General features: G+C 31.9%; 1 protein-coding gene and 1 pseudogene across 2 annotated transcripts in view; both read right to left on the bottom strand.

Moving 5' to 3' along the window:
• The window catches only part of KHDRBS2 (KH RNA binding domain containing, signal transduction associated 2), a 498248-nt gene that overhangs the window by 274884 nt on the left and 203289 nt on the right, over window positions 1–20075 (bottom strand). The window lies entirely within an intron of this gene.
• LOC112474975 lies at window positions 3769–3887 on the bottom strand (annotated as a pseudogene).

Here is a 20075-nt window from a genome sequence, read left to right as displayed (position 1 = left end):
TGTTTAACACTATCTAGTCATTTTATAGCTCGGCTTCTGTGCTAATACTTTAAACTATTTTTTAATAAGTAAATGCATCCTTTGGACCTAGTGACTCAATCCAGAATATTTACATTTATAGCCAATTTGTTTTCAAAATGAGATATGCAATCTTAAAAAGTCCACTTTTAATAGGCAAGAATACTGAATGCTAAGAATTAAAAATTGTAAAAAGAAGTGTACCACTTTTTAAAAGTGGTAGAACTTAAGAATGTAAGATTAAAGACATAACAAATCTCAGAATCCAGTAATAAACAAAAATAAAATAAAAATAAAAATAAAATAGATTTAAACCTATATTTTAATTTTTAAATTATTTTTATTTTTCAATTAAGAGTTGACATTCGATATTATTTTATATTAGATTCAAGTGTACAGCGCAGTGGATAGTGGTTAGACATTTATATAATTTACAAAGTGATCCCCCCATTTAGTCTAGTGCCCAACTGGCACTGCATGTTTTTAAAGTGCAGGTCTTAGATCATTGGTGTGTCAAAATGTAGGTCAAGACCCAATACAGGTAGTGACATCAATTTATTGCATTTCAACTGACACTTTAAAAGTGAATCAGAATGTCATATTACAGCATAATAATATCAAAGAGCATTGGATATGGTAAGGTTTGATAAGTATGTGTGCGCGCGCGCGCGGGCACACACACAGACACACACACACACACACCTAGTATCATTTGATAAAACGTTAGTTTCAGTTATATATTATTGTATTAGTTTCCTATTGCTGCTATAACACATTACCACAAACTTCGTGGCTTAAAACAATACAAATTTATTCTCATAGTTCTCAAGGTCTGAAGTCTACATCAGTGTGTCAGCAGAACTACATTTCTTCTGAAACTTCAGAGGAGAAATGCTTTCTTGCCTTTTCTAGCTTCTAGAGGCTGCTTGCATCCCTTAGTTTACGGTTCCTTCTTCCATCTTTAAAGCATATCACTCTAACTTCTATTTCCACCTCACATATCCTCATTCTGTCTTTATATTTACTTTTGCTAACTCTGATCCTCCTACCTTCATTTTATGAGAACACTTGTGATTACACTGGGCCCTCTTAGATATCCAGCATGTTCTTTTCATCTCAAAATCCTTAAGTTAACTACATCTGCAAAGTCTCTACTACCATGTAAGGCAATATCTTTACAGTTTCCAGGATTATTAAGATGTGAAAATTTTTGGAAGGTATTCAGTCTATCACAATTGCGTGTGTGTGCGTGTGTGCTTGTGCACGCTAGGTCATGAAATAAAAGACTTCTTACTGTGAGTTCTGGTTTCAAAAATTCAGGAACACTCACTTAGACACAGTGACTGGCTGATATGCAACAAAAGTTTCCTTAGTTGCACAGCTATAGTAAATATCACTAATTGATCTTAATTTTTTTTCTGCTAACCTCAAATATAACAGAATCTTTCTCAACAGATTCCAATAAAATATTAGTTGATTAGATTTAGAATGTAAATACAAAACTTTTTACTATCCCTCAAAATCACACTATTGTTTAAAGAATGAGCAACAATGGGCTCTAGAATTAAACTAAAAGACTATTTATTACAAACTTGGTATTGAACAATGGAATAACAGAAAAAGGAGATAAAAATTTCAAATCAAATATCATTCAGATCTGTGGGATTTAATCAGTATCTTGTAAATGGTCAAGCATAGGTTTAACAATTTTCAAGTAACACAAAATTGAAAAAGCATGGTCCTTTAACAGCAAAAATGAAAATAAATTTGGCTATTATAAAAAACTAGTACTGTTAAATCTGTCTAAAACTTATCAGAAGCATGGTCATTTAACATACAAAGAATCACATTTAAAAAAAAATTGTCAAATGTAATACTGGCTGAAAAAGTAACAACACTTATGCATGAAGAATGATGTATTGCGTTTGAGGGGCATGCCTTGTTTTTTGCACCAGTCAGAATATTATGATAGTAGCTTGTTTTGTTTTAGTTACCTTACTTGAGAAGGACAATTTAAATGATTAGTGAAATGTTAAAGTACATGAGTAACTCAAGGGCAAAGTCCTTAAAGAACATGCGAATTAGGTTTTAGCCTAATTAGTGGAGTTAATGGGTCAGTAATCTCTGGTTTAAAGTTTAAAAACCATCAAATATAACCAGTGTCATCAAAGGAGGTAACACTATTTTCTATGAATGGAGGATCACTTAAGTTGATGATATAAATTTGAAAGCCATATTATCATTTATTTTTTATATATCAGGCTCCTCTTACCATGACACTATGGTTACAAACACCAAATAAATTAGGAAATTAAAATATTTTTCAACATAACAGACACTTTTGAGAGAGTAGTACAAAAAATGAGAACTTGAAATTGCCCAGGATAGGAAAAAAATAACAGATAATCAAGATTTACAACAATGACAAGCAAGTCTCAGTGAAAGTACCATGGACCACAGTCTTAAGAAGATTAAATTTTTGACTTGGTAAACACATTAACTTCTGAATGTTAATGTGAGTAATTTATAGATTTTGCTTTTGTTACTATTATAATCTGTTGAATACCAATGGAATAATTTGGCTTTTCCACAAAATATGACCCATGAGATGTGTGCAAACACTAATAACATACACAGAAGATGAACTAAAATGACTGGGGTGAGTAAACCTCAGAGGTGAAAAGTTATTAAGTCTTTGTTTCTATTTTCTTCATGCTTACTACTAAGACCTCTATTTCATACTTAGGTTGAAGAGAGGTGGATTATGTGGCATGGCTTTTACTGAAAGAAGGTTATTTGAGAAATTATTTGAAAGAAGGAACTGAACTTACAAAGTACATTAAAGAGAAATTAAATTTCAGCATATTATGGCACCATACTCACTTTAGATGAAGCTTAAGAGGGGTAATGTTCCCTGATCTCTGTAAGGCATTTGCCAAATAGTTTGAGCACTTTCCCTGAATAATCAGAAAGCAAAAGCTATTGAAACCATTCATTTTTTCTTGTTTCCTTTATGGGCATTAAGAAGCATAGTCACTAGAGTTATTTTTTATAATTTAACCAAAGGTGTTTGATATTTTTCTTCACGAGTCTCCAAAATTTTCTATTATTAAAGATGGATCATGTGTGAAAGAAAATGATTATACTGAATGTGAGTGCTTTTCTTGGTACATTGCTATTGCTAGAAATAATGAATAAAAAAAAAGCTGAAGATTTTTTAAAAAAAATCTCAGCTGAAATTGGGGAACTTTTCTGATAAAAATGTATCTTAAACCTACTAATTTAATATCATAAATACCTGCCTTTTCCATCATGTCAATCTAAAATAATTACAATATTAATATTATAAAATCATAATTATATCTAATTTCCTCTTATATAAACATCTGTTTTAACTCATCAAATACTATACCTATTACTTCATCTTAGTCAGTTAATAAAATTCATATCCACATAGATGAATTTAATATAGTGGAAAAAGGAAAAGAATAATTTATCAAATTAAGATGTAATTCTTATTAGCTAAACCAAAATAACCCAGTGGAAAATATTTCACTTCCATAATTGAGAATAGTGTCTGTCTTTTTCTTTATTTTAGGCAAAGGCAAAACACACTCATTTTCAAAATTCACTAAAGAAATTCGAAGGTCTGATTACAATTTTTTAATATTCTTAGTGCATAAATCTGACATTAACAGGAATTAATCAGTAGAGTTATGTCTCCAAATATAGTAATTTTTTTTTTTTTATTGCCTACAGCACCTGATATTCCTAGGTGGTCTCCCATTCAAGTACTAACCAGGCCTGACCCTGCTTAGCTTCCGAGATTGGCCGAGATTGGGCATGTTCAGGGAGGCATGGCCATAAATAGTAAATTGTTTTTCAATCAAGTCTTTTTCCTAATGAACAAAGTAACATTGACAAAAGGGTTACTTTAAGGGAGATAATCAGTTATATAGGCAAATATAACTGCTATGCAATGACATGTATTGTTATTATTAACCTTGTCATTTGTATTACTATTTCTACTACTACCATTCGTTTTGAAGCTAACGTAACAATCTCCAATTTTTTAAAAAAGGAAACATTAAACTTTATTTGTGCTCTGAAAAAAATAATACCAAATTATCCCAATATGCTTTGGAAGTATGAAAGGTTAAATACTTTTAAGAACTATTAACCAAACAAATACATATAGACCAAAGTTTTAAGATCTTGAAATTATCCATAAAGAATATAAAATAAGTATATTTTATAATGTTCTAGATGTAAAATATAAAAACAAAAAGATCATAGATATGAAATAAAAAATTAACAATGATAAACAGATTTTAAAAATAAAATAGAATATTTTGAAATGAAAAAATAAAATTGGTGAAATTTAAAACTCAATTAATGGACCAATCTAAAGACAAGACAGCTTAAGAGATAACTAGACACTAAAGAAATTACTCCAAATGCAGCACAGAGATATAAGGAGATGGGAAAAAAAAAAAAAAAAAAAAGAGGCCTACTAGCTTAACATTATAGCTGCAGCCTGAGGGACAGGTTTCTAATTAAACACACATCTAATGTTTGACTATAAAGCTTCCCTGAGACTTTAGAGGGCAGGCATTATCCTCACACTCTTCCTCTGTCTGGCTCCAGAATACTAGCATTTCTTAGAGGAGAGCTCTTATACATATCTGATGCCCCCAGTTTTTATATTAGGTGCATTGTTTTTTGCAGCTGCCACCAAGGAATATACCTTGATCACCTAGCTCTGGTGGCCAGGGGACCATGTGTTCCTGGGTCTCACAAAACTATAACAATCAGAGACAGTTCTTGGCAGACTACCTTCCCTAGGGCACTGCACAGACAGTAGACTGAAATAGACCTAGCCTTTCTATGAAAAAGGTCTACCTACTCTTCCTGAAGCTCTTGACATAAGGGCAGGCTTCAGGTTCGATATATATCTAGAAGCTAGAGAGGTATTCTCAGGGAACACAGGCCAGAGGATGCCATTTTGCACTCTCCCTTTGACTCATTACAGCTCACTCTTATCTCCCAGAAAGGAGCTCATACGCTAGTCTGAAGCCCAGATTTGTGTGGCTGCAACCAGATCCCTCCATGTTACCTGCACTTAGCCTGCAGTCCTACCAAACAATATATATATATATGCATTATTTAAAAGCTGCTGCCTAAGGGTCTGGCTTCCAACCAGCCTGATTCTAGTGCTGAATGAGAACTTCCCCTTTGGAACACTGACTGGTCTTGGCTCACTTTAAGCTATGGTGTAATATTAAAAATAAAATAAGCTGCTTGAACAGTTACAAAGAGTTGAGAGACAATCAAGAGCTAAAGCAAGGTTGAATGATAAGGTTCATCTACACGAGGCCAACCCGAGAAGACAGAGAGGTGGATGTTTCATCTAATGCATAGAAACTAACACAAGAAGTCAAACAAAATGAAGAAACAGAGGATTATGTTTTAAATAAAAGGCAAAAGAAAACATCAGTAAGAAACCTTGATAAAGTGGAAAAAAGTAATTTACCTGATTAAGTGTACAATGTAATGGTCATAAAAATGCTCACCAAGCTCAAGAGAATAGATAAATACAGTGAAAACTTCAACAAAAGAAACAGAAAATATTAAGTACCAAACAGAAGTCACAGAGATGAAGAATACAGTAACAGCACTGAAAAACAGACTAGATGGGTTAAAAATCAGTCAAGATGAAGCAGAAGAAAGGATAAGTACTCTTGAAGACAGAGAAAGGAACTCAATCGGAGAAGCAAAAAGAAATAAGAAATAAAAAAAGTAAAGTTAGCTCAAAAGATGTATGGAAAAACATCAAACAGACTGACATTTGCATTATAGGAGTCGCAGAAGGAGAAGAGAGAAGTAGAACAGAAGGCAGAAAACTTACATGAAGAAATAATGGCTGAAAATTTCCCTAACTTGGGACGACAGAGACATTGAGATCCAGGACACCCAGGGAGCTCCAAAGAGAAACCCAAAGAGATACTCACTAAGGCACATTATAATTAAAATGTCAAAGGTTCAAGACAAGGAAAGAATCTCAGAAGCAGCAAGAGAAGAACAACTTGTTAATTACAAGGGAACCCCCATAAAACATAAAACCAACTGCAGATTTGCAACAAACTTTGTAGGAAAGAAGGGAGTGGCACAATATATTGAAAGGGCTGACAGACAAGAGCTTCCAACCAAGAATACTGTACCTGGCAAAGTTATTATCATCAGAATCAAAGTATAGTTTTCCAGGCAACCAAAAGCTAAAGGAGTTTGTCACTACTAAGACAGCCTTACAAGAAATATAAATAGACTTTTAGAACAAAGAAAATTTATAAAAGTGTAAATATCATTTGTAATGGGAAATATTTAGTAAAAGTATTAGTTTAATCACTTCTAAAACTAGTAGAAAGATTAAAAGACAAAAATAGTGAAAATAACTGTAAGTATGTTAGTTAAGGAATAAAATGATGCAAAATGAGACATTAAAAATATAGAATTTAGGCGATAGAGTAAAATGCAGAGCTTTAGACTGTGTTCAAACTTAAGTAGCTATCAAATTAAAATAGACTGTTAAAATATAAGTTGCTATATGAGAGTCTCTGGGTGACATCAAAGGAAAAACCAATTGGAGATACACAAAAGATGAGGAAGGAATCAAATATACCACTAAAGAAAGTCATCAAACCACAAAGGAAGAGAGCAAGAAACAAAGAAAGAAACAGAAGAACTATAAAATAGCCAGAAATCAATGAACAAAATGGCAATAAGTACATAACTATCAATAATTACTTCAAGTGTAAATGGACTCAGTGTTCCAATCAAAAGACACAGGGTGGCTAAATGGACTTAAAAAAAAAAGAAACACAAGCACAATACCCATCTATATGCTGCCCACAACAGACTCACCTCAGATATACGGACATACACACACTAAAAGAAAAAGAGTGGTAAAAATATTCCATGCAAATGTAAAACAAAGAAAGATGAGTAGCTATACTTACATCAAACAAAAATGACTTTTAAACAAGGACAGTAATAAGGGACAGATAAGGGCATTACATAATGATAAATGGGTCAATCCAACAATAGGATATAACATTTATAAATATTTATTCATACAACATAGGATTACAAAAATATATAAAGCAAATATTAACAGACCTAAAGGGAGAAATTATCAAAACTATATTAATAGTAGGGGTCTTTACTATCCCATTTACATCAATGAATATGACACATCATCCAGACAGAAAATCAATAAGGAAATATTTGCCTTAAAGGACATGTTAGACTTGATGGACTTGAAAGATATATACAGAACATTCCATTCAAAAGCAGCAGATTACACATTCTCAAATTCACTTAAAATGTTCTCCAGAAAAACAAGTCTTAACAAATTTAAGGTTGAAATATCAAGAAACTTTTTAGAAAACAATGGTATAAAACTAAAAATTAACTAAAAAAAGAAAAATAGAAAATTTACTAACATGTGGAAATTAAATAACATGCTACTGAATAACCAATGGCTCAACAAAGAAATTAAAAGGGAAATTAAAAAATACCTTGAGACAAGTGAAAATAGGAGTAAGAACATACCAAAACTGATGGAATGCAGCAAAAGCACTTCTAAGAGAGAAGTTTATAGTGATAAATGCCTACAGTAAGAAACAAACAACAATAAAATCTCAAATAAACAACATAACTTATACACCTGAAGGAACTAGAAAAAGAACAAACAAATCTCAAAGTTAGTAGAAGAAAGAAAATAACAAAAATCAGAGCAGAAATAAATTAGAGAGTAAAAAGTAAGTAAAAAGATAAATGAAACCAAAAGCAGGTTATTTGAAAAGATAAACAAAATTGGTAAACCTTAGCTACACTAATCAATTAAAAAAAAGAGAGAGGAATTAAATAAAAAAACTTTTGAAAATGAAAGAGATGTTACAACTGATATCACAGAAATAAAAAAGGATCATATAAGAGTAATATGAATAATTATGTGCCAACAAACTGGAAAACCTATAAGAAATGAAAAAATTCCTAGAAACATACAACCTACCAAGATCTAATCATGAAAAAATAGTAAATCTAAACAGACCAATTACTAGTAAAGAGACTGAATAAATAATTAAAAACTTCCCAAAAAACAGAAGTCCAGGACCAGTGTTCACTGGTAAATTCCACAGAACATTCAAAAAAGAATTAGTACCAATGCTTGTCAATCTTCCAAAAAAAAAAAGGAGAAAACACATTTAATTTCATTTTATGAGGCCATATTATCCTGATACCAAAACCAGACAAGAACCTCAAAATATTGGAAAATTACAGGCCAATATCCCTGAGAAGCACAGATGCAAAAAGTTTCAAGAAAATATTAACAAAGAGAATACAACAGTACATTAAAAGAATTATCCAACATAATCACATGGAATTTATTCCCGGAATGCAAGGATGTTTCAATATCCACAAATCAATCAATGAGATACACCACATTAACAAAATGAAAGATAAAAATCATATGATCACCACCTCATTGATAGTTTATATCTTAAAGAGACATCGAACTTTGTCAAATGCTTTTGACAAATGCTTTTGACAAAGCATTTGACAAAGTTCGATGTCCATTTAAGATATAAACTATCAATGACATTGGTATAGAGGGAACATATCCAATATAATTAAGGCCATAGATGAGAAGCCTACAGCTAACACACCTTCAATGATGAAAAGCTGAAGGCTTTTCCTCTAAGACCAGGAACAAGACAACACTTCCCAATCTTATCATTTTAATTCGACATAGTATTGTAACTTGTAGACACAGCAATTAGGCATGAAAAAGAAATAAAAGGCATCCAAACTCAAAAGAAATAAGTTAAACTGCAAATGCCTTGATATTACAAATTTAAAAACTCTAAAGTTTTAAATTAAAATTTTAAAAATTAAAAAACAAAAAAAAGTTAGAACTAGTAAATTAATCAGTAAAGTTGAAGAATAAATATTCAATATAAGAAATTCGTTGTATTTCTATACTTTAACAAGAAACTGTCAAAAAGAGAAATTAAGAAAACAATCCCATTTATAATTGCAACAAAAAGGATAAAATACCTAGAAATAATTTAACCAAGGAAAGATCTGTACATAAAAACTATAAGACATTGATGGAAAAAAATTTGAAGAAAATACAAATAAATAAAAACATATTCCATGCTTGTGGATTGAATTAATATTGTTAAAATGTCCATAATTCCTAAAGCAATCTTCAGATTCTACGCAATCCATAATCAAAATTCCAATAGCATTTCTCACAGGAACAGAACAAACAATCCTACAATCTGCATGGAACCACAAAAGACTCTGAATAGCCAAAGCAATCTTGAGAAACAAGAGCAAAGCTGGAGGCATCATGCTCCCTGATTTCAAACCATACTAACAAAGCTACAGTAGGATCTACACATAAAAGCAGATTTACATATGAATGGAAAAGAATAAGACTGGAAATAAATCCATGTATATATGTGTAATGAATTTATGACAAAGGAGTCACGTATATACAATGGGGAAAGAACAGTCTCTTCAATAAATGGTACTGGGAAACTTGATACCACATGCAAAAGAATGAAACTGGACCACAATCATATACTACTCACAAACATTAATTCAAAATTGATTAAATACTTGAATGTAAGACCTGAAACCATAAAACTTCTAGAAGAAAAGAGTCAGTAAGCTCCTTAACATTAGTCTTGGCAACGATTTTTTTTTTTTAATTCGACACCAAAAGCAAAGAAAACAAAAGCGAAATAAACAAGTGGGACCGCAGCAAACTAAAAAGCTTCTGCACAGTAAAGGTAACCATCAACAAAATGAAAAGGCAATCCACTGAATGGGAAAAAGTATCTGCAAATGATATATATCTGATAAGGAGTTAAATTCCAAAGTATTAAAAGTACTCTTAAAACTCAATAGCAAAAACAAAACAACAACAACAAAAAATGAGCAGGGGATCTGAAAACATATTTCCCCAAAGACCTACAGATAGCCAACGAGTTCATGAAAAGATGCTCAACATCACTAATAATCAGAGAAATGTAAATTTATATTAGAATTAGATACTATCTCACTGCTGTAAGAATGGAAATTATCAAAAGGCAAGGATAACAAATGTTGATGAAGATGTGGACAAAATGGAACCCTTGCATACAATTGGTGGGATTGTAAATTGGTGCAGCCTCTATGAAAAACAGTTAGAGGGTCTTCGAAAAATTAAAAAAATAACTATCATATGATCCACTTTTGGGTATTTATCTGAAGAAAAATGAAATGCCAACTTGTAAAGATCTCTGCATCTTCATGTTCTTTGCAGCATTATTTACAAAAGACAAAATATGGAAACAATTTAAATGTCAATCGATGGAAGAATGGATAAAGATGTAATATATATATATATGTAATATATACACACACACACACACACACACACACACACACATATATAATGAAATATTACTCAGCCATTAAAAAGGATGAAATCTTGCCATTTGTGACATGAATGGCCCCTGAGGGTGTTACATTAAGTTCAATAAGTTAAGCAAAGATATATACAGTATAATATCATTTATATGTGGAATTAAAAAAAATAAAAAAGAAAAACCAAGCTCAAAGATATAGAATACAGATCAGTTGTTGCCAGAGGTGGGGAGTTGGCGGGGGAATAGGACAAACGGATGATGGGAGTCAACAGATACAAACTTCCAATTATAAAATAAATAAGTCATGGAGATGTAGAGCATAGCAGCTATAGCTAACAATACTGTACTGAATATCTGAAAGTTGCTAACACAGTACATCTTAGAAGTTCTCACCACAAGAAAAATAACTGCAGATGGTAATGATGTTAACTAGACTTACTGTGGTGATCATTTCCGGTATATACAAATATCAAATCATTGTGTTGTATACCTGAAACTAATACAATGTATGTTAATTATACCGCAATTAAAAAAAAAGGAGACAGCTTAAGAGATAACTAGACACTGAAGAAATTACCCCAAATGCAACACAGAGATACAAGGAGATGAAAAATTTCAAAGTGGAATTAAGAGAAATAGAGTGTAGAATGAGACAGTCTAGCAAATGTCCAATTGTAGTGTCCAAAGGAGAAAACAGAATGAGGAAAAAGAAACATTTTCATGGTTGAGGATCTCTAACAAATGATTCAAGAACTCGAAATGAATCACATGTAGGTTAAATAAAAGAAGTCACCCTAGATATACAACAATGAAACCATAGTGAAGATAAATTTTTAAAAAAGGATCTGAAAAGTACCCAGGGAGGAATGAAAGGTTATTACTTACACAGAAAACTAGACTAACACAACTTCTTAAAGACAACAACTGAAGCCAGAAAGAAATGTCATAACAACTTTGAAATTCTGAAAGTAAAAGACTGACAATATGAAACTATATATGCAAAAAATTATCTGGCATGAAGGAGAGCGATATACACATTTTCAGGTGAATTAAAACTAAGTCAGTAACTTCTCCAAAGAAATCGCTCAAAAAACAACACATACTTCAAGAAGGAGGAAGTGATCTCAAAATGAAGGCCAGGGATAAAAAGTGGAATGACTAGTAAAATACATAAATGTGTAAATATAATCAAACGCAGACAATATAAAAAATAACAATAATAATGCCTAAATGATGGTTAGAAGACAACATGCACACACACACACACACACACTCACACACAAAGAACTAAAATACTGGAACCCATAAAATATGGATTCAGCAGGCGAGATCAAAGAGTCATTCTTCTGTTGCTTACAGGTAGAGTTAAAATATTATTAACTTTATCCTTTATATGGTCAAGTAAACATTTTAAAGGTAACTAATAAAGTTTAATGTAGAGATTATAATTTTCAAATACATTTTGGAAAAAATAAGTGATAAAATTTCTTAATTGGAATTTAAAATATAAAAAGAAAATGAGTGTAACAAAGCAAAACAAATCTAGATAACTAAGAATGATAGTAGAAAGGTCTAAATAAATCAAATAATATAAAATCTCAAGTTATAAGGCAGAAATTATCAGATTGGGTTAAAAAAAATCCAGCATTGTGATATTTACAAGGAATCCAATCAAAACATAGGGATATAATAACATTGAAAGAAAAAAAAATTATGACAGGCAATATTAACCTAAACAAAACTTGGATATCTATACAAATATAAGACAAAACAGAGGTTGCTTCCTTGATATGCAAGGCTGGTTTTCTGCTGCTATTTCTTCCACTGGGACTTGGTAAACCTCCTCAACAAGAAATCTACAAAATCATGAATCTTTCCTTTCACAGTTGCAATTTTTAGATCTCTTCTGGCACCTTTAAGTACTTTCTATTTTAATACTTTGTCCAAATTTTTTAGTTATATATATGGAACAGTCCTCACTTTACTCTGCCACATTATTCAAACTACCAGAGAAAGATTTTGTTTACAGTTCTTTTACATTTTTTGTCATGTACATGCTTTACCTGTTTTTAAAAAATGGATTTACTTCTCTGCCTAACCCATCAGATGTTATAAAAATTGATGCCACATACATTTTTTTATGCTTATATTCTCATGCAATTTAAACCTATTGAAATGATTTATTTCCACTCAAAAATAGAAAGTGAAATAAAGTCTAATTAACATTCTAAAGAAAATTATTAAAACATACGGCAATAATTAACAAGGAATAAACACATATATCTTTTACTCCTTAAAAAATATCAAATTCACTGCAAGTAAGTTTAGTGGCTGAAAAATGAATACAATCAGTGGTGAAGTTTTTCTTTAAGTTAAATCTTCAATATCATACATTTAAAAAAAAAACTTTCATTTTATATCTTTATATCTTTGTCATGTTTTAAAAAGCATATTTGATGCTGGAGAAACAATAAAATTAGAATATACATGTTAACGCCATTGTAAAATGACAAAATCCAGTACAGAGAATCTACAAAAGAAAACACCAAGCAGAAATACATTCCTAATTTTGTGTATTAAAAAATTCCAAGCACTGACCATATACAGACACAGAGCTCCTCATATGAAAAAGTTGAAAAAGTAATGCATTCTGATTGAAATATCACATAATTTTACTATTTGTTTCATCACAAAAGTTCTCATTTAGGACAGAATACTGTTGTATTCGGGATAACTTAAAGCCTATTAATATATATATATATATATATATTTATATACACAGCATCTTTGTATTTATTTATTTTTAGCTGGGTATAATCTGCCTTGTCCAGGTATCATAAAAAGTATCAAATGCTTCAGGTTTTGCCACTTAAGAGTTTTTAAATCCTTAAGTTACCACACAAAAGAATCTGTCTTCCTAGTTATTTGACCTTGAGTAACTTACCTCATATATTTTAGACTAATTTACTTATTCACAATGAGTATACTAAAACTAACTACACTTCATTGGCATTTTGTGAAGAATAAAAGAAATATATGTATAGAATTTACAGTAGTGCTCAATAGTTAACTATTATGGTTATCATTATTTTTATTAGAAGCCTATAAATCTTAACTATAATCAATGCAGTGATGAATTTCATTTCTAATTAGTATAGAGTATGTGATCTAGGAAATGAAATCATCAAATGTTAACCCTCTACAGTTGAAACTCATAAAAATGAGCCCACATTCTATGGAGTGTTCACTGAAAACTTTTCTTCTTCCTCAGATTCAATCAGAGAATGTACAAACTACACAAAATGCAACATTGAAAATCACATTATCGAGTATTATAACAAAAACATAAAGTTTCTAAAGGATGACAGTTTGTCAGAGAATCTTCACTTGAAAATTTAATTTTCCTGATTTAAAATAATGAATTGTTATTTTGATTTACCAAACTTTTTGTATCAGCATAAAAGGTTCTACTGCTGGCATGATAGTGAATTAAGAACACAAGCTTTGTAGTTAAATATAACTAATTTTAATTCCCAGATCTGCCATCCAGTACTTGCAACTTGACATTTGACACGTTATTTAATGTTTCAAATCCTCAGATCCTTTCTCTGTACAATAGGGTGATGATTCCCACCTCATGGCTTTCTTGTAAGGAAGGATATGGCCTACATAATTACCTTAATTGCAATCATAATTATTCTCAACCTGGGAAAACAAATAATGGTGGCGGGCTTCTGTAATAAAACTGCAGAGGTTCACATTCTCTGACTAACGGCCACCTACCCCATGACACCTGGCCTAAGAAAAGGAATCTCTCTTTTTTTCACACATTAAATACACCTTCTTGTTTTGGGTGAACTGAATACACATTCCAGAATAAACCTTTGTCATCTAGAAGCTTACATCTTAATTTTAAAAATTACATGAAATAATTGAGTGACAAAATAAAATCGTAGCAAGGAAACCACTATGTGACAGTGTCTATAAACGACAGAAAAGTTATAGAAGGTAGAATGTTGAACAAGGCTTAATGGAGACATTAGGAATTACAATGGTTTGGAAGGACTGAACAGTATGAAGTGAGGCAAAGGGGAAGGGCACGAAGACCAAGAGACTTCAACTCATAAACTATCACCTGCAAACTTGTCATTTTGGAGAATTCTGACTACATAATTTTTCCTCAAAGTAATCCAGATAAACCATATCAATCATTGTGCATTACAATAAAAGGCATGACCTCAGAGAATAAGAAACTAGAGGTTTTTTAATCTTATGTAATTAAGTTTATAGTAAATTTGCCAATCCTTAGATCCCTTATAAAAAGTAATCAGTCTTTCTTGAAAATTAAAACAACACTTGTAATTTGGCTTATTCTTAGGCTTATGTAAAGTGAAAAGTTTTGAAAAAAATGACAACCAAATGTATATTTAAAATCTGATTGATAATTGCAAATCAACAAAACACATAGGAAAATATGACAAAGGACAAAGAAGACCAATAATTGTTAGTAGTTTTCATTAAGGTATTAATACATGAGTTTCTATTAAACTATTACATGGTGCACATCCCAAGTAATAATATATAATATTTTTTGAAATTCACCCTTAAAAAAAATGAAGAGAAACATATAAACAAAGAAAATTGAGCCCTAAATACTCTATCTCCAGTATTCCAAACGACAAACATATCTGCCCTTCTTATTACAGACTCTCACTTTAAGGTGCTGTGTGTTTTGATTGACTCACTCAGGTCCTCACTTTGTGGTTTCTAATCCAGAGCTCATTATTAAATAATAAGCTGGCATGTAATGACTGTAACATTTTGGTAGCTTATACTTCTCCCTAAATATGTACAAGGAATGGAAAGAAATTATTAGAATTGATCATAACAGGATCTGCCATCTGTTCAAAATCACAAATCCTGAATTCAAAGAGTCCTTGGAACGTAGAATGAGTCAGGTAGAAATGGATTTTATTTTTCCTATACTGCTGACAAAACCTGTCATGAAAAATCAAGTGACACTGTTTACAAATATAAATAGTGTACCAAGAATCAGTATTACTAAGCAATAACACAATGCACATAAAAATAAAAACAAATAATCATGCAGCTTAGTAGCATTCAACCAATAACATTTCATGATAGAAAAAAACATTTTTAAGTAATGATTTTTCAGATGCTAAGTAAATTTATTCCCATTCACATTAAAACTGAATGTCTAATAAATAACATCTTGAAATAATTAAAACAAACTTCTCAGCCAACCTCCAAAACCTTCTTCCTATTCCTCATATCACCCTGCTATATTAAAAGCAGATGAAATAATTGATACCTTGTCACTTTAACACTGAAGTTCATTCAATCATGTGAAAAGAGATAGTGACTGGAGGGCATGCTAATTAATTAATAATTAATGTCTTGCCCTATAGAAACAGATTGGATAATATTTATTGAATTAATTATATGCAAGCCATAATGCTAGGTCCAATTAATCAAATGATATAATGAGGTAGCCCCTGCTTTCCAGGGTAAGAAATGAACAAGGAAATGATAGAATCATTTGTTTACATATAATATAAAGGTACTACTAATTGTAAGACCCAACTATATTTAATGTGCCACTAAAAAAAAATGCTGCAATTTAACCTCAAAATAATTTTTTCTTCCTCAGAATGTTTCTTTTATACCATTGACAGTCCCAATTACACTTATTTAGACAGATTTGTTTAAATCCTTTTTCTCTCTTGTACAAACTGCAAAATATTAAAATATTATCAAAAGTAATTGGTTCAGGTATTCCTAAAACTTTTTCAAAATCAGAGCATGAATTTTCCGAATCACTTTTGACTTAAAATCATTGATATTTTTTTTCTATAGGTATCAGTTAGCTTTTGCTGATTAACAAACTCCCCAAAACTCAAACATATAAAACAATAAACCTTTGTTTTCTATGTATCTGTAGTTAGCTGGGTGTTGGCCATACAGCTTTGCTGTTACTGGTTAGGTTTACTTAGATGTTCACTGGTTATTGGCTGGTAGAGGTTGGCTTTAGTCGTGTGTCTGATCTCCACATGTGTCTCATCTTTCAGCTGGCTGCCACAGGAATGTTCTCATCTGGATGGCATACATGCAACAGAATAAACTCCTTTTCAACCTTCTGTTTACATCATGCACCCTGACGCTCCACTGGATAAAACAAGAGCCCAGTGCTGAGGTGTGAGACAGCTCCACATACCCATCATGAATGGACAATGCAGAGTTACATTGTAAAGGGAGATGGGTGAAGAACTAGGACCACTGACATAGTCTATCCCACCACACGATGTGATCTCCAGCCATAAGGAATATTTGATGAATCAGTATTTCTTAAAAAAGTCCTTCACTATTGTTCCCAGGGCTTTCTTTCAAACACACATTCTGTAAGTTTTGAAGCCTTCAGACAATGATAACTATATCATGCCGCTTCATGCTTTTACACTATTGCATCGTTTCAATCAGAAATGTGGAAATGTGAAAAATACACATTAAAATCGATGAAATATGGCAAGACAACACCTCCTAAATAATATGCCATGTGGGAAAATCCTCTCATCATACAGTACTAGGAAAATATTTGTCTCCCTTGAATAACTAGTATATTTTCTCCTTTCGAACACTAAAATTAAACCAAACACATAGGAAACAGTTTCACATTGGGTTTAATGACAGTGACAACATTAATATTCTTGGCTAGTGTACTTACTCCTTACTCCTTTATCTTCACAGTGTTGATTTCCTATTTTCATTAAAAGTTACTTTTAAAAACTGCTGTGATGATTCAATCTTAGAGGAGACCACTCAAAGCAGTTGTGGCAATGGCTGACACATACTAACTGCTCAATAAATGTTAGCTATGTATCATTATTACTATTTATTCTAGCTTATTATTTGCAGTCACTTTATAAATTTTCTCAAATGTACTATGAGGAAATGAGTTCAGTAAAGTTGCTAAAACTGTTTCTAAGAGTAGTAGAAATTTTAAATAACAGAAACAGACTTAAGATAATATTTACATAAACAAAAAGGGAGAAAGTAACAAAAGTTAGCTACATAAGATAAGCAAATAGAACATGGCATCTAATAAATGCTTCTGGACTTGAATTGAGAAACTTACTTCACCCTAGATCTTTAGACGCATATAACTCCATTCTTGACATGTCCATGTGGATGTCTGCAAATTACCTAAAATTAAATTTTATTAATATAGCCCTACCAGACAGCAATTGTTTACATTACCTCAAGAGTCCAGGAATTATCTTTACTCTTTGCTCTTCTCACTAACTATCTCATGTGTATCAGTAAGACCTCCAGATTCTCCTTACCACACATTAAAAAGCCATGTGCTTCTCTCTCCTAGTCTCCTATTCCAACTAACGACCACATATCACTTGACCACTGCAGTAGTTTTCTAAGTAGTTATTCTGTTTCCACTCTGGTTTAACCACAGACATTTTCACTAAACATAGTTTGTTTTGAAATACAAATCAACTTTTTATTTCAAGTTTTCCCATTTCAGTTAGAGTAAAATCCATGTAAATGCCCTTGACCTCATGTTGTAACACTTCCCTCCTTACCGCTACATTCAAGGGTTGCTTATTTAAGTATCTCAAACACACCAAGAAAGTGCCTTCCTTCTGGTCTTTGCATTAGTTCATCCCTCTACCTGGAATGTTCTTCTTCTGACCCTCATGTGGCTGGCTCCTTCTTGTTAGCAAGCTTATTATCTCAGCCTTCAATGCCAAACCTCAGAAGGTCCTCCTTGACTACCCTAGCTAGAGCATTCCTATCACATTGCCCTTGTTCAGTTAGTATATATCACTTACCACAACCTGTTATGCTTTCTTGTCTATTTGCTTGCCTGTCTGTTTTCTTTTGCTCCCACTACATTCAAACAGAATTTAACTTTAGTGAAGCAGAGAAATTGTTGGTCTTGTTCAGGTGGTATCTCCAGCATTTATATTCTAGAATATTAGTGGAACATGCTAAGTCCTCAATAAATATTAGCTAAAGAAATGAATGGATGGTATTGCGGAAGAACAATCCCAAAATGATGCATTTTGTGTAATTTAAGATCACAGCAAAGCCTATTTATCTATATTATTAATATTTGTTACTATTATAAAAATTAGGATAAAAGTTCTGAAGCATACTGCCTGGATTTACATAATTGTTCTACTATTTACTAGTTGGTAGCCATGATTAAATTTCTAAACTTCAATTTTCACATGTGTAGAATGGGAACCTTTCACAGAAGGTTGTAAGGATTAAACTTGATTACACACACAAATTTATTAGCATAGTCCCTGACATAATAAGCACAAAATAAACAGTAGTTACTATTATTATTACATTATTTAATGAATAGCTTTAAAGATTAACATAATACACTTCCTTTTGTAAAATATATTAATATAATTCTAGAAGTAACTGATTAAAAGATACAAATGATGTATTTAATGAGTATTAATGGAGAAAAATATAAAACAAATTTGCATAGATGGAGAGATAACCAAAGAAGAATGTAGTTATGATGGAATAGGATTTCAAGGTTTAGGGTGGGAAGACAGGTTGGGAGCATATCAGGGAAGCAATAAGAGAAAAAAAAATCAGAAGCCAAAGAAGCTATATCTTAAAAATAAATTATTTTCTTTTAAAGATATATTAGTTAGTTTTCAAGTCAATATTGTTAATTAAATAATCTGGAAAATTCAAGCTAAAATATTCATTTCCTAGTAGAATTATTTAAAAGAGAAACAAAAACAGGATCCAAACATTTAGCAAATAAAATCATTTTTCTCAACATATCACATTCAGTTTTATTGGGAAGGATTTTAGCTTCAAATTTAATCAAAGACTATAGCCACATATAGTGCATTTTAACACTACACACAACTAATTGAACCCCTAAAAAATCACGTGTTCATTTTAAGTGAAAATTACTTTTATCACACAAGTATCTAATTTTAAATTGTCAGCAAAACCATATATATATCTGTACAGAAAAAGATGACAGATTAGATAGATGTTAGATGATGGATAATGATGATGATAGATAAAACAATAGATACATAGATAGATGATAGATGGACAGACAGACAAATGTTACCAGACCTCATTATCAGAGTTCCAGGTGGTATACCTACAAAGGGATTTATAAGCAATTGTTAGCTATATCAGTGGTTCTTTATAAAGGCCAGAAAACCAGTGAACAGCAGCAAGCAGTTAAGAATAATGTCTAGTCACACTGCAGGACTGTCATGGTGAAACTACCACTGCTGCCCACCACTTAGCTTGATCACACACACAAAGGGTTGCTAGAAGCTTTGTCACAGCCAATCCCCCCAAATCAGATCCGTCACCAGCACTCTTGCCAGAAAGTCCAGCCTGCCCACGCACAGCTGCCTTCACTCAGAGCTCCTGTGGTGCATTCGACTGGAGGAATGGGACTCACAGGCTGCAAGGAGGCCTGTAAAAGGCAGGTTTGTTCCAGACAGAAGGGAGTTGAAATGGATGCAGAGTGAGTCAATATATGTT

This window comes from Pteropus alecto, unplaced genomic scaffold (assembly GCF_000325575.1).
Source record: "Pteropus alecto unplaced genomic scaffold, ASM32557v1 scaffold7, whole genome shotgun sequence".
Classification (NCBI taxonomy): Eukaryota; Metazoa; Chordata; class Mammalia; order Chiroptera; family Pteropodidae; genus Pteropus; species Pteropus alecto.
This window is presented reverse-complemented; position numbering and strand designations above follow the sequence as displayed.